The following is a 15,006-nucleotide window of genomic DNA, read 5'->3' on the forward strand; positions in this document are numbered from 1 at the left end:
AGCCGCATCTTCAATCGCTCACTTGGCAGGTGTTTCCAAAAGGTGGGATCGGTCCTTGGACACTAGGTCACGGGTATTACTTTCTCAGGCTCCTTTTCTGGGCCTGCTCTTGCCTTCGGGTGTCTTGTAGAATTGTGACACTTCAATCAGGAGGTTCCTCCAAGTAAGTCTCTTCTGAGCAATTGATGTCTATGCTATGGGCAGCACGGTAACACAAGTGGCTAGCACTGTGGCTTCACAGCGCCAGGGTCCCAGGTTCGATTCCCCGCTGGGTCACTGCCTGTGCGGAGTCTGCACGTTCTCCCCATGTCTGCGTGGGTTTCCTCCGGGTGCTCTGGTTTCCTCCCACAGTCCAAAGACGTGCAGGTTAGGTAGATTGGCCATAATAAATTGCCCTTAGTGGCCAAAAAGGTTAGGAGGGGTTATTGGGTTACAGGGATAGGGTGGAAGTGAGGGCTTAAGTGGGTCGGTGCAGACGCGATGGGCCGAATGGCCTCCTTCTGCACTGTATGTTCTATGTTTTATGCTCCATTTGAGAGATCATAGAATTTATCATAGAATTTACAGTGCAGAAGGAGGCCATTCGGCCCATCGAGTCTGCACTGGCTCTTGGAAAGATTGAACAGTTTAGGCCTATACTCTCTAATGTTTCGGAGAATGAGGGGAGATCTAATTGAGGTATACAAGATGCTAAAAGGTATGGATAAAATAGACGTGGAGCTGATGTTTCCTCTTGTGGGGAATTCTAAAACGAGAGGTCAGAATCTTAGATAAGAAATAGCAAATTTAAACCAAATTTGAGGAAAAACTACTTCCCACCCAAAGGGTTGTGGAATACACTACCCCAGAGTGCGGTGGATGCAGGGGAAGTGAGTAAATTTAAGGAAGAGTTAGACAGATTTTTAATTGTTAATGGGTTGAAGGGTTATGGAGAACAGGCAGGACACTGGAGTTGAGGTCAGGATGGGATCAGTCATGATCATATTGAGGGTGTTTAGGCTTGGGAGGCTAAATTGCCTACTTCTGCTCCTGGGTGATGTGTTCTCGGGAGGATTGATTTCACAATCCAGCTGTTGTAACATTGCAGGTAGCAGATAAGGAACATATCAGCCATGATAGAATGGCGTTGCAGACTCGATGGGCCGAATGGCCTAATTCTGCTCCTATATCTTATGAACTTATGAACTTATTTCTTGAGGCAAGCCTTCAAAGCGTCTTTGAAGAGCTTCCTTTGTCCTTCTCTTGTTCGGGATCCTTCTTTGAGCTCGGTGAAGATGATTTGCTTCGGCAATCGGGACTGACATCCTAAGCATATGGGCGGCCCAGTAGAGTGGATTTCAGATGATCCTGGTCTCAATATTGGTGCTATTGACTCCTATTGACACTAATGTTAGCACACCTGTCCTCCCAGCTGAACAAGAGCTAATGTACATTTGGATTTTGCAAAGTATTTTAAGCTGAGTTGGTTACAAATCTCCTTGATGTAATGTTCATCCTTACAAGCACCAGTGAATACTTCAAATGGTTGAACAAAGTCGAATGCCTTAGTTGATATATGCCAGCCTTCTGTAAGCTAATGTGAACTATCTGTCTGACAGGTATTGCAGCAAATCAATCCCCAACGCCTCAGAGTGTACTGCCAAAGGAAACTTGAAATGATGTCAAAGGACATGTGTGCCAGGACACTGTGCTTCAGGAGCTGCTGCTTTCAGATGTTGAGCTTGTCAATTAACAATTGTCAAAACCCTCCCCTTCCCTTGCTCTTCACTCCATCCAACCTCTTCCCTCACTCCCATGTGCCCACTTCACTGCTTCCCTCCCTTCTCTTCCCCCTCTTGCCTCCTTCCCCCTCCCTCCACTTTACAAATAGACAGGACCATTGTGTTTAATTGAGAAAAGATATTTTATTGCAAGAAATTTGTAAAAATTGAGGCAGTTTTATGTCATTGTTCAGCTGATAAAGTTAAACATTAAGTTAAATGTTGATTGGTTTCAAAGTTTTATAAAACGATTTTTGTTACTAAATATTTTGCAATAAACATCACAAGCTTCTACAAATGTCTTACTGAAACATCAGAACACAACATTTAATTAAGATAATTTCAATTGAATAAGATAATTATAGTAAACTAGACAGAAACGTATTTAACATGGTGGCACACTAGTTAGCACTGCTGCCTCACAACACCAGGGACCCATGTTTAATTCCGACCTTGGGTGACTGTGTGTTGTTTGTACATGCTCCTCGTGTCTGCATGGGTTTCCTGTAACCATTGATCAGAACCATTGAATTCCTACAGCACAGGAGGAGGCTATTCAGCCCATCAAATCTGCACCGACCCTCTGAAAGTGTACCCCTACCTGTATCCACTTCCCCGTCCTATCCCTTAACCTAACCTGTGCATCCCTAGACACTGAGAGGCAACTTAGCATGGCCAGTCCACCTTAAACGTTCTTTCTGACCCTATTCCTGGGTTATCTGGATTGTATCTTGCTATCTAGGAAGCTCGCACTTTTGCAACTACTTTTGTCCTGTCCAGCTCCTCTTGGCAGAGTCGAGGGCTGTTCAGTCCCGAGTGTCCTGTCTCCAACTGCTTTAGTTTCCAGTTAAAACCGAGGACAAAGGAAAGCCCTTCCCTCTGAAAAGTAGCCTCCCATTGCTAAGCAACCGCTGCTGGTTTATTTAATCTTCACGCCGTAGCCCTCTCTAAGCACAATAGAATCACAGTGGAATTGAAACTAACACCCACACATACAAGCACCTTTGCCAACATAAGTCTAACTATAGGTTTGGTCCTGAGCCAGTCCCACGGATGGCAAAGCCCCTACAGGGGCCACAATACCACATTTCTTACCCCCTTAAGTCCCTCATTACAATTTACAAGGGCAGCTATATATGAATGCTATATAAAAGGTCAAGAGGTATAAGGGAGAAGACTTCATCACATAGTCCTCGTGTACCTCCTTAGTCTCCCAATCGGCATGCTTCCGCACAGTCTAACCATTGACATTGACACATGATGCGAATCCAGATTGGGATACTATCCTACCACTGATTTGGATGATCAACCATGATCAAAATGGATGGGTGGCACGATGGTACATGGTTAGCACTGTTGCCTCACGGCACCATGGACCCTGGTTCAATACCGCCTTGGATAACTATCTGTGGAGTTTTGCACCTTCTCTCCATGTCTGGGTGGGTTTCCTCCGGGTGCTCCGGTTTCCTCCCACAGTCCAAAGATGTGCAGGTTAGGTTAATTGGCCATGCTAAATTGCCCCTTGTTGTCCGAGGATGTGTAGGGTGGGTGGGGTTATTGGGATGGGGCAGAGGATTGGGCCAAGGTAGGGTGCTCTTTCAAAGGGCGTGTGCAGGCCCGAAGGGCTGAATGGCTTCCTTCTGCCCCGACTTTCTGCAGTGGATTCCGAGGCAAATTTTCAAACTAGAAGCAGGGGCGTCATTCTCCGACCCCCCGCCGGGTCGGAGAATGGACGTTGGCCGCCGTGAATCCCGCCCCCGCCGAAGTCTCCGGTACCGGAGATTGGGCGGGGGCGGGAATCGGGCCGCGCCAGTTGGCGGGACCCCCCTCTCAATTCTCCGGCCCGGGTGGGCCGAAGTCCCGCCCAGAAATTGCCTGTCCCGCCGGCGTAAATCAAACCTGGTACTTACTGGCGGGACCAGGCGGCGTGGGCGGGCTCCGGGGTCCTCGGGGGGGCGCGGGGCGATCTGACCCCGGGGGGTGCCCCCACGGTGGCCTGGCCCGCGATCGGGGCCCACCGATCCGCGGGCGGGCCTGTGCCGTGGGGGCACTCTTTCCCTTTCGCCTCCGCCACGGCCTCCACCATGGCGGAGGCGGAAGTGACTCTCCCCACTGCGCATGCGCGGGAAACTGTCGGCGGCCGCTGACGCTCCCGCGCATGCGCCGCATTTCCGCGCCAGCTGGCGGGGCACCAAACGCCATTTCCGCCAGCTGGCGGGGCACCAAACGCCGTTTCCGCCAGCTGGCGGGGCGGAAATCCCTCCAGCGTCAGCCTAGCCCCTCAATGTTGGGACTCGGCCCCCAAAGATGCGGAGCATTCCGCACCTTTGGGCCGGCGCGATGCCCTTCTGATTGGCGCCGTTTTTGGCGCCAGTCGGCGGACATCGCGCCGTTGGGGGAGAATTTTGCCCCAGGTCACCCATCTGGAATAAAAACAGATTACTGCAGAAGCTAGAATTGGAAACAAAACAGAAAATCTCAGTAGGTCTGACAGCTTCTGTGGAGAGAAACGGGAACTAACATTTTGAGTCTGGATGAATCTTTGTTAAAGATAAAGAAAACTGGAAATAGGATAAAATATGTACTGTGTTTGGGGGGGGGGGGGGGGTGGAGCAGTGACGCTGGATAGGAGTCCAGTGATGGGTAGAGATAGACAAAGATATCATGGACGAAAAGACAAAGGGAATGTAAATGGTAGTGATAATGACTAAGAAGGGTGCTGTTAGTGGAATGTTAAGAGATCAGAATGTGTTCATGATAGAACAAAGGTAAGCAGTGCTCCACAGGACATCTTGGAAAAGCTGGCCCTAGTGGGGTGGGGTTGGGGAGGGGACACAATGGTGAGGGAAAAACAGATTGCTGGAAGAAATTAAAATAAATTGATAGAAATAAAAATGAGGTGAAGGTGGAGGGGAGAGTTCACAATCTGAAGTTGCTGAACTCAATGTGAAGTCCGGAAGGCTGTAGCCTAATCAGAAGATAAGGTGCTGCTTCTCCAGATTGCGCTGGCCTTCACTGGAACATTGCAGCAAGCCAAGGATGGACTTGTGGACATGAGGGCCGCACAGTGAGTTGAACTGGCAAGTGACAGGAAGGTCTGGGTCCTGCTTGTGGACGGACTGAAAGTGTTCTGCAAAGCAGTCACCCAATCTGCGTTTAGTCTCTCCAATGTAGAGTAGACCACATTGGGAGCGACGAGTGCAGTAGACCAAATTGAAGGAGGTGCACGTGAAGCTCTGCTGCACCTGAAAAGATTGATGTGGAGATACCGGTGTTGGACTGGGGTGAGCACAGTAAGAAGTCTTACAACACCAGGTTAAAGTCCAACAGGTTTGTTTCGAATCACTAGCTTTCGGAGCACTGCTTCTTCTTCAGGTGAATGAAGAGGTGGGTTCCAGAAACATATATATAGACAAAGTCAAAGATGCAATACGATACTTTGAATGCAAGTCTTTACAGGTAATTAAGTCTACTGGTCCAGACGGAGCAACTGGAGAGAGGGGTACTCCCAGGTTAAAGAGGTGTGAATTGTCTCAAACTAGGACAGTTGGTAGGATTTTGCAAGCCCAGGCCAGGTGGTGGGGGGTGAATGTAATGCGACATGAATCCAAGTTCCCGGTTGAGGCCGTACTCATGTGTGCGGAACTCGGCTATCAGTTTCTGCTCGGAGAGAAAATGGAGCTGGCAGACTGGAGAATGCCATCCCATGTCCATCTTTCCGCATAACACTGAGCATCAGTCTTTTGCACTTCTCTGAATTGCTTTGGTCTTTGGATCTTTTATCCGCTTCTTGGTAACTAGAATTAGACTATTTCTAGATGTGGACTGACAGAGAAATATAATTTTCAATGAATATTTCCTCTGACATATATTCAATAATTTTGTTTCTGTATTGTAAGATCCTGTTGTCTTCCGCATCAGTTGGACATGTTTAGCCTTAAATCCACTGAAGCTCAGAGGTCCATTTCAGCTTCAACCATATCTATTTCAACATTATTCATGGAATACGTGGGCTGCATTTTACATGCGCCATGTTCGCTGCTTCCCCTGTCAACTAAAAAGTTGATTGTAAGCCGGCCAACGAAAAAGCTGCACTCTGCAGAGCATTAACTCATTCAGGGTGGCTTCCTACTCCCGGCAGCGTGGGAAGGTCAGCATATCTTGCAGAGCTGCCAATCGGCAGCTCTCTAGTCCGAGCAACAACAGGTTCAGGTGCTTTTCTCTGCTGGGACCACAGTTACTCTTTGGAAAAGAGGAGGTTAATGAAGCTGGATTAAAGTTACATTTGGTGTATCGGCTAGGCCTGGCTGGCACTTTCCAGCGAGGAGAGGTGCTGGGAGGTGCTGGTGTTGGTCCGGTTTAGGAAACTGGGAGGAAGTTAAGGGGGGTTAAGGGAGGTTTCCCTCCACTTGCCCGACATCATCTCGCCAAATAATGGATGTCGCTTGATCAAGGCCTTGCCATGCTGCAGGTAAAATAGTGGCAGGGGCAGCATGAGGGGCCATTAATTGGGCTCTTAAAGGTCTCAATTTCCCCCAAGGGTTCCCCCATGTTACATCTTGTTTTCGCCCTTTGTGTAGTACTTCACAATTATCTGCATTAAATTTCATCTGCCATTTTCCTGTCCAATTAACTCCTTATCTTCTGAGTTGCCCGTTCTGATTCCACTATCCTCCAAGTTTAGGACCATTTGGCCAACTTGCATTGGATCATTTAAGCAAATGAGAAGCATCCCTTGGGCACCTCAATGTGACATAGTCCACCAGTGTGTGAGTACTTACTGTTTCCCATCTTTCAGTCACTGCCTTAGTCAACCCATAGGTTTGATTTAAATTAATATATATTTTTGTGAGGAATTTTAATGAAAGCTTTTGGAACATAAAGGGCCAAGATATTATGGTATGACCAGCTATCCATTTGGGTTGCCATTGTCTCAAATAGTTGAGCAGTTTGATCGACTGAAACCTTCTTCTAAATCCATTCAACTGGGTACAGTGTACTAATGTATAAATAAGCTTTAATATTCTTCTTGATAATGAATTCCATAGTTTTATTATTTTTTTTATGTGTCTGTAATTGCCCAGGCCGTATTGTTACCTATTTTAATATGCATATCATATTAGCCTCATTGGCAACATTAAAAGTCTTGTCTCTCATAGATCTATGCAATAAATAATAGGCAGGATTTCCTGCCCCCCATCCCCCCGGCCCCATGGCGTGTTTTCTAGTGGTGGAGGCTGTTTATCATTGGCCACCAGCAGGATCTTCCAGTTCCGCCGAGGTCTATGGCATTTTTTGTGGCTCTCCTGTCCCCGTCGCCAGGGAACCCAACAGAGGGGGCCGTTGACAGGGAGGACCACAAAGTCCCACCCTCTGAATTCCTCCACGTATTCACAAGTCAAGGTAAGACGTTGCACATCTCTTGTCAGCACTTGGAGGAGGTGTTCACACAGAATATTTACTAACCTGTTCTCATAAGAACATAAGAACACAAGAACTAGGAAGAGGAGTAGGCCATCTGGCCCCTCGAGCCTGCTCCGCCATTTAATGAGATCATGGCTGATCTTTGTGGACTCAGCTCCACTCTCCGGCCCGTACACCATATCCCCGAATCCCTTTATTCTTTAGAAAGGTATCTATCTTTTTCTTAAAAACGTTTAAAGAATGGGCAGCACGGTAGCACAAGTGATTAGCACTGTGGCTTCACAGCGCCAGGGTCCCAGGTTCGATTCCCCGCTGGGTCACTGTCTGTGCGGAGTTTGCACGTTCTCCCCGTGTCCGCGTGGGTTTCCTCCGGGTGCTCCGGTTTCCTCCCACAGTCCAAAGACGTGCAGGTTAGGTGGATTGGCCATGATAAATTACCCGTAGTGTCCATAAGGGTTGGGAGGGGTTATTGGGTTGCGGGGATAAGGTGGAAGTGAGGGATTAATGTGGGTCGGTGCAGACTCGATGGGCCGAATGGCCTCCTTCTGCACTGTATGTTCTATGTAATTCTAAAAAAGGAGCCTCAACTGCTTCACTGGGCAAGGAATTCCAAAGATTCACAACCCTTTGGGTGAAGAAGTTCCTCCTACACTCCGTCCTAAATCTACTTCCCCTTATTTTGAGGCTATGCCCCCTAGTTCTGCTTTCCCCATGGAAACAACCTGCCCGCATCTATCCTATCTATTCCCTTCATAATTTTATATGTTTCAATAAGATCCCCCGTCATCCTTCTAAACTCCAATGAGTACAGTCCCAGTCTACTCAACCTCTCGTCATAATCTAATCCCCCCAACTCTGGGATCAACCTAGTGAATCTCCTCTGCACTCCCTCCAGTGCCAATATGTCCTTTCTCAGGTAAGGAGACCAAAACTGAACACAATACTCCAGATGCGGCCTCACCAACACCCTATACAATTGCAGCATACCTCCCTAGTCTTGAACCCCATCCCTCTAGCAAATGATTAGCCTTCTTAATCACCTGTTGCACCTGCACATCAACTTTTTGTGACTCGTGCACCAGCACACCCAGGTCCCTCTGCACAGCAGCATGTTTTAACATCTTACCGTTTAAATAATAATCCATTCTGCTGTTATTCCTCCCAAAATGGATAGCCTCACACTTGGCAACATTGAATTCCATCTGCCAGACCCTAGCCCATTCACCTAACCTATCCAAATCCTTCTGCAGACTTCCGGTATACTCTGCAATTTTTGCTTTACCACTCATCTTAGTGTCATCTGCAAACTTTGACACATTGCACTTGGTCCCCAACTCCAAATTGTATATGTAAATTGTGAACAACTGCGGGCCCAACACTGATCCTTGAGGGACCCCACTAGTTACAGGTTACCAACCAGAGAAACACCCATTTATCCCCACTCTCTGCTTTCTGTTAGTTACCCAATCCTCTACCCATGCTAGCACTTTACCCTCAATGCCATGCATCTTTAGTTTATGCAGCAACCTTTTGTGTGGCACCTTGTCAAAAGCTTTCTGGAAATCCAGATATACCACATCCATTGGCTCCCCGTTATCTACTGCACTGGCAACATCCTCAAAAAATTCTACCAAATTAGTCAGACACGACCTACCCTTTGTGAACCCATGCTGTGTCTGCCCAATGGGACAATTTCCCTCCAGGTGCCCCGCTATTTCCTCCTTAATGATAGATTCCAGCATTTTCCCTACAACCGAAGTTAAGCTTACCGGCCTATAATTACCCGCTTTCTGCCGACCTCCTTTTTTAAACAGTGGTGTCATGTTTGCTACTTTCCAATCCTCTGGGACCACCCCAGAGTCTAGTGAATTTTGATAAATTATCACTAGTGCGTTTACAATTTCCCTAGCCATCTCTTTTAACACTCTGGGATACATCCCATCAGGGCAGGAGACTTGTCTACCTTTAGCCCCATTAGCTTGCCCAATACTGCCTCCTTAGTGATTACAATCATCTCAAGGTCCTCACCTATCATATCTTTATTTCCATCAGTCACTGGCATGTTATTTGTGTCCTCCACTGTGAAGACTGACCCAAAAAACCTGTTCAGCTCCTCAGCCATTTCCCCGTCTCCTATTATTAAATCTCCCTTCTCATCTTCCAAAGGACCAATATTTACCTTAGCCACTCTTTTTTGTCTTATATATTTGTAGAAGCTTTTACTATCTGCTTTTATGTTCTGAGCCAGTTTACTTTCATAGTCTACCTTACTCTTCTTTATGGCTTTTTTAGTAGCTTTCTGTTGTCCCCTAAAGACTTCCCAGTCCTCTAGTCTCCCACTAATTTTTGCCACTTTGTATGTTTTTTCCTTCAATTTGATACTCTCCCTCACCTCCTTAGATATCCACGGTCGGTTTTTCCCCTTTCTACCATCTTTCTTTTTTGTCGGTATGAACCTTTTCTGAACACTGTGAAAGATCACTCGGAAGGTTCTCCACTGTTCCTCAACTGCTCCACCATGAAGTCTTTGCTCCCAGTCTACCTTAGCTAGTTCTTCTCTCATCCCATTGTAATCGCCTTTGTTTAAGCACAAAACACTATTGTTTGATTTTACCTTGTCATCCTCCAACTGTATTTTAAATTCCACCATATTGTGGTCGCTCCTTCCAAGAGGATCCCGAACTATGAGATCATTAATCAATCCTGCCTCATTACACAGGACCAGATCTAGGACCGCTTGTTCCCTTGTAGGTTCCATTACATACTGTTCCAGGAAATTATCCCGGGCACATTCTATAAACTCCTCCTCAAGGCTGCCTTTACCAACCTGGTTAAACCAATCGATATGCAGATTAAAATCTCCCATGATAACCGCTGTACCATTTCTACATGCATCCGTTATTTCTTTGCTTATTGCCTGCCCTACCATCCTGTTACTATTTGGTGGCCTATAGACTAATCCTATCAGTGACCTTTTCGCCTTACTATTTCTGATTTCCACCCAAATTGATTCAACCTTGTCCTCCATAGCACCAATATCATCCCTTACTATTGCCCGGATGCCATCCTTAAACAACAAAGCTACACCACCGCCCTTACCGTCCATTCTATCCTTTCATATAGTCTGATACCCTTGGATATTTAACTCCCAGTCGTGACCATCTTTTAACCATGTTTCAGTAATGGCCACTAAATCATAGTCATTCACGATGATTTGCGCCATCAACTCATTTACCTTATTTCGTATACTACGAGCATTCAGGTAAAGTACACCTCTGCTGTTTTTTATGTCTTTGTTATGAATCCTAACACCTTGATCAGTAACTTTTTGCAATTTATTTTTCCTCTTACCCTTTCTCCTAATTTTCCTTGTCTTTGAACCCATATCTCTACATAATAACCTGTCACGTAACCTGCTGCCTTGATCTCCATTAACCATTATACTGTCCATAGCTTTACACTTCACTTCCCCCCAACTTGCTAGTTTAAAGTCCTTGTGACCAATCTATTTAGCCTATTCGCTAGAACACTGGTCCCAGAATGCTTCAAGTGAAGACCGTCCCAACGGTACAGGTCCCTCCTGCCCCAGTACTGATGCCAAAGCCCCATGAAATGGAATCACTCTTTCCCGCACCACTCCTTTAGCCACGTGTTAACTTCCCTAATTTTCTCAACCCTATGCCAATTGGCACATGGCTCGGGTAGTAATCCAGAGATTATAACCCTGGAGGACCTGTTCTTTAATTTAGTCCCTAGTGTTTGATAATCCCCAAACAGGTCCTCTTTCCTAGTCTTACCTATGTTGTTAGTCCCAACGTGGACCACAACAACTGGATCCTCCCCCTCCCTCTCCAAAATCCTTTCAAGCCGATCAGAGATGTCCCTCACCCTGGCACCGAGCAGGCAACATACCATGCGGGACTCTCGATCTGACTTACAAAGGATGCCATCAATCCCCCTAATTATAGAATCCCCTACAACTACCACTTGTCTTTTTGCTCCCCCCTCTTGAATGGCTTCCTGTACCACGGTGCAGTGGTCAGTCAACGCATCCTTTCTACAGCCCTCTTCCTCATCCACACAGGGAGCAAGTACCTCATACCTGTTGGACAAGGTCAAGGGCTGAGGCTCCTCAACTCCTAAACTCAGGATCCCCCTACCTGCCTCCCTTGCAGTCACACCACTCTGTCCCTGACCACTGTCCGAATTAACAGTACTTATTCTACCGGGTGTGACTGCCTCCTGAAACAAAGCGTCCAGGTAATGTTCCCCCTCCCTGATGTGCCGCAGTGTGTGCAGCTCGGTCTCCAGCTCATCAATTCTGAGCCGAAGTTCCTCGAGCAGCCAACACTTGCTGCAGATGTGGTCACTGACGGTCTCAATGGGATCCACCAGTTCCATCATCATACAGCAACAGCACATCACCTGTCCAGCCATATTCAACTAGTTAATTAATTTAAATAATTAAAAAAATTTTTTTATAGAACCTCAAGGATAAACCCGAACACCAACAAAAACACAGCCCTCTCGCGCCACTCACCCGAACTCAGTCACTCACCTAAACTCAGATGCACTCTGTTCCAATCAGCACTCCGTGACTAAAGGCACTCCTGCCACACCTTTTGTGCACTCACCTCTCCCAGCACTGTCCCGGCTCTCTCTCCTCCCGCGCTTTTTAAATCTCCCGGCTATCTCCTCCCACGCTGTTTTCGCTGTCCCAGCTCTCTCTCCTCTCGCGCTGTTTTCGCTGTCCTGGCTCTCTCTCCTCCCGCGCTTTTTAAATCTCCCGGCTCTCTCCACCCGTGCTGTTTTCGCTGTCCCGGCTCTCTCTCCTCTTGCGCTGTTTTCGCTGTCCCGGCTCTCTCTCTTCCCGCGCTTTTTAAATCCCCCGGCTCTCTCCTCCCGCGCTGTTTTCACGGGAGGAGCGCCTTGGCTTGGAACCTATTCGCATTCTTTATTGTTTTTCATGTCTTCCCTGACTGCCTCTTTGTTGTTGCGGTACAGAAATATTTTGTTGTCTCAGCCTCAGTTGCTATGTTTTTCTCCAGCTCTCACTCCCCTGATCACCACTTCAATGTGTTTCTACGTTTTCTTTCCTACATCACGATGAGCTCCTACTCTTTCCTGCCAGTTTTCCTCGATGTCCCCTTACGATTTACCTCGGGCGGGATTCTCCAGTCACCAGGCGGGCGCAGTCGGAGAATCCCGCCCAACATTCCCCATTTTATTTGATTTCTCTTATTTCATCAAATGTAGCCCTTTTACTGCTATCTAAATGATTGGCGGCAAATGAAGGTTGATTTATTTACACTACTTACAAACTTCTACATAACGCAACATATCAGTCCCAGGACAATCTTAGCTGGGAGGGCTAACCACACCAGGCCCTGTTTTGGGCCTGCTTCTATGTTAGCTCAAAACGAGCCCCAGGTGGATGCCCTCTGCCCCCAACCTGGGAAGCTCGTACTCCACAAATCCCATGGGGAGATCAATGGTGGCTAACCCGTGATCCCACTGGGGGTAATGACAGTTATGTACCTGGCCCCTGGTCCCTGGTCTTGTGTGCTTCTGACTCTTAAAGCATGTTAAATGTTCTGTGGTCACTGTTTCACAGAGACACTGTGCAACTTCCACACTCTGTGTTTACAGTGAATGCTCAATCCAGGATGGGCACCGTCTCTCATAGTTTCCTTGATGCACTGGGTGAGTAAGTAATGATGCACACATAATAATAATAATAATCTTTATTAGTGTCACAAGCAGGCCTACATTAACAATGCACTTTTCGGGTACACTGAGGGAGAATTCAGTCCTTCCAATTCACCTAACAATCACATCTTTCAGGATTTTCGGAACATTCACTAGGCTCTGGGATTAGGTTCGGATTTTCTGACCCTGTCAAGGCGGGACCCACCAGAGGAGATTCAGCAGCCCAGCCGAAAGTCCATTGACTTCCGATGGGACTAGATAATCCTGATGGTGGGCTGGGCCGGAACATCCCATCCTATGCTAGCTTGATTTCAATTCCATTCAAATAACTTTATTGTTCGAACATCCGGGCCGGGATTTCGGAGAAATCGGCGTCAAAACCGGCGTGAACAACGCCGGCGTCAACGGGCCTCCAGGTCCAGGCATTCACCCCTTCCTAGGGGCTAGTATGGCGGCGGAGTGCTGTGCGCTGCTCCGGCGGCGAAAGCCGGCCCGCCACGGCTGGCGCGGGTCTGTGCATGCACGCCACGGCTGTCTCCGCGCCGGCCCGGGGGAAACATGGCGGAGCCCTACAGAGGCCCGGCGCGGAGGAACATAGGCCGCCCCCCCCCCCGGAATGAGACCGCCCGCCGATCGGTTGCCCCCTATTCGGCCTGTCCGCCGCAAAGGCCCCCCTCAGAGTCAGCTGCCCCCCGCCCTCCCACCAGGACGGCCCCCGCAGCCAGAACGCCGAGTAGGATCATGCGTATACGACACCGGCAGGACTCGGCGGGCACTCGGCCGTCGAGCGTGGAGAATCGTCGAGGGGGCCGCTTTCAATGGCCCCCGACCGGGCATTGCCGCTGATTCTCCTGCCACCGGACTGGCATGGCGGGATTCCCGCGCCCTCCGGCGATTCCTCAACCCGGCGCGGGATCAGAGAATCCCGGCCTCTATATTTTATACAAAACATTGCTCTTCCTAGCAACCCTGATGGTCTCTAACATACCCTTACTATTGTATTAGCTGTGACCGTGTTTGGTTCTACCAGTCATTTTGTTTTCTAAGGGCCACATGGTCCTAACCAGTACCTTTTTGATGACAGCTCTCTCCAGAACAGAAAGATTTGCATTTACATAGCATTTCTCAATAACAGCTCAAAGTCTTTCATAAACAAAGAATTTGAAAAGCAGTGAGTGATGTATATGCCAGAAAACATCGCATAACTCAGAGAGCAACTGAGATTTCAGTGCACTGGTCAATGGACATTGCAACCTTGTATCAAAGGAAGAGAAAGAAAACACAAAACCACATCACAGATTTATTACAGTGCATTTGGCCTATAGTGTCTACTCTGACTCTCCAAAAGAGCATTAAGGCCTTTCCCTTGCCTTTTGCCTGTCCCCCTGCACATTGGATGAGATTCTCTGGCCTCCCCACAATGTGTTTCTTGGCATTGCGAGGAGGCCCGTCGTTGGCTGGTGCCAGGATCTTCTGGCCCCGTCACTGCCAATGGGACTTTCCAATGAATCCACCCTTCACCGGGAAACCCACGGCAGTGGGGGGGGGGGGGGGGTGGGGGTGGGGGGGGAACGGGGGGGGGGGGGGGGGGGGGCGGGTGCCGTTTGTGGGACCGAATAACCTGCCAGCGTGAACAGCTGGAAGATCTCACTGACTCTTTCTGTTCAAGTGATCATCTTATGTATATCCTCTTGAATGCCTCAATTGAACCAGCCTGCACCGTACTTCCAGGCAGTGGGTTCCATGATCCCAGTATACTCGCACCGTGACAATAACCTTGCAAACTAACTGTCGTGTTGGGCGTTCCGATATACAAACGAACCAACACGGTTGCAGATGGTACAACTCTGTTTTATTGTTCTGAATAATAACAACTGTTAACTTCTGGCTGTGGTTCGTACTTCACCAGTTGAACTGTGGACCCAGCCCTTGCACTACCTTAGAGATGCACTCAGCATATGGGGTGTGTCTGAGTGGCACGCTGTGAGCTCTGTGCTCTGAGCTATCTCCTGCTGGAATGAGCGGGAACTGTGGTGTTCCCTGTTTTATCGTGCATGTGTTCTCACTGGTGATTGGCTGTGATGTTGTGTGTGTGCTGATTGGTCCATCGACC

Source organism: Scyliorhinus torazame, chromosome 21 (assembly GCF_047496885.1).
Source record: "Scyliorhinus torazame isolate Kashiwa2021f chromosome 21, sScyTor2.1, whole genome shotgun sequence".
Taxonomy (NCBI): Eukaryota; Metazoa; Chordata; class Chondrichthyes; order Carcharhiniformes; family Scyliorhinidae; genus Scyliorhinus; species Scyliorhinus torazame.